Source organism: Octopus bimaculoides, chromosome 15 (genome assembly GCF_001194135.2).
Source record: "Octopus bimaculoides isolate UCB-OBI-ISO-001 chromosome 15, ASM119413v2, whole genome shotgun sequence".
NCBI lineage: Eukaryota > Metazoa > Mollusca > Cephalopoda > Octopoda > Octopodidae > Octopus > Octopus bimaculoides.
This window is the reverse complement of record NC_068995.1, coordinates 49,872,818-49,874,130: the sequence shown is the minus strand read 5'-3', so window position 1 is coordinate 49,874,130 and position 1,313 is coordinate 49,872,818. Positions and strand designations below refer to the sequence as shown.

The 1,313-nt window shown below is 40.4% G+C and overlaps 1 protein-coding gene across 3 annotated transcripts in view; it reads right to left on the bottom strand.

The window, feature by feature from the left end:
* LOC106870807 (uncharacterized) overlaps positions 1–1,313 on the bottom strand; it is a 38,688-nt gene that overhangs the window by 26,583 nt on the left and 10,792 nt on the right. For all 3 annotated transcript variants that reach the window (XM_052973313.1, XM_052973312.1, XM_052973314.1), the window contains exon 2: positions 877–971. The gene's annotated coding sequence lies outside the window, so the exon portion shown is untranslated. The remainder of the gene's footprint in view (positions 1–876; positions 972–1,313) is intronic.

Genomic DNA, 1,313 nt, shown 5'->3' with positions numbered 1-1,313 from the left:
TATAGTGTTGCTTTTAGCCCCAGGAGGACATATATATATAATCAGAATTTGTATTAGAAGCAGCTCAATAATACAATCCTTATCAAAATCACATATATAACGGATGTGTGTTGTTAAACGCTTGTAACTGCGATATTTTGGCTAAGGAATATCTTTCTATGGAATATCTTTTAAAAGACGCATCGTATTAAAAACACAGTATACTTCAAAGACAGGCGAAGCAAAAATGCTCCGGAAGCGAACTCGAACGGCATAGATCGACATTTCGCAGTTTTTCCTTTCTGCTCATCAGTGTTGTATACTCCACCTCACTCCTGAAGCGAATCCGAATTGCCAGCTAGAAATATATACAGTATATATGCGGGGATCTACCTCAATGACACTTGCTCCAATGCATCCCATTGCTAAGAAGGGCAACTTCTGTGTCCTTCAATGTCAATATGACAAAAGTGATGGAGACATAAGCTTCAACCTGCTTCTTTCTCGTGTGTAATCCCCATCCCGTTCAACATGCAGTATTCCAATGCGGAAGACACTGGCCTGCCTGTGATTTGCTCTCCGTTGTTACAAATAAACGCGCGCACTCTTTTTTGGGAATCTAAATTATTTCAATATCACGACACTTGTCTTTGGACGTGTCTAATGAGAGCATTTTCTCGCTAAGTTTCTTGTCCACGAGTTTCATCTGTTTCTTATATCCTGGGAACAATGTTACCTGTTACACAGCTCTGTGATAACCTGCGTTGACGGATCTTTTGTTTTGAACTCACAGTCTAACATCTCTGCTGTATCGTAGTTACGTAATGTTTGTCAATCATTTCTTTTGGTATTCGCAGTCACTTCAAACAACAAACAAGGTTACAGAGATAATCTTACCTTTCTCTCTTTCCTTAGCCTTCCACACTCGGGTGTCATCCATACGCAACTTAAATTCTCCACTTTAAGCCTTCCTTGACTCCATGAACAAAGACCTGCAAAAACAACCATTTTTTCAACAGCAATGAGACACTTTTTAAAAGCAAATAAAGAAATGACTGCCACATGAAGTAAAGAATCAGATTTCTATCTCTTCCTTTCTGCACATGTTGCAGCTTCAGATAAAGTCCCATGGTGATCCCACATGTATAAGTAGTCGCATCTATTGGATAGTGCTGCTGTTGCTGCTGCTACTACTACTACTACTACTACTACTACTACTACCAAAACCACCACCACCACCACCACACTACCAAACCCACCACCACCACAACTATTACTACCACCAAAACCACCTCCACCACCACCACCACTACTACTATTACTACTACCACCAT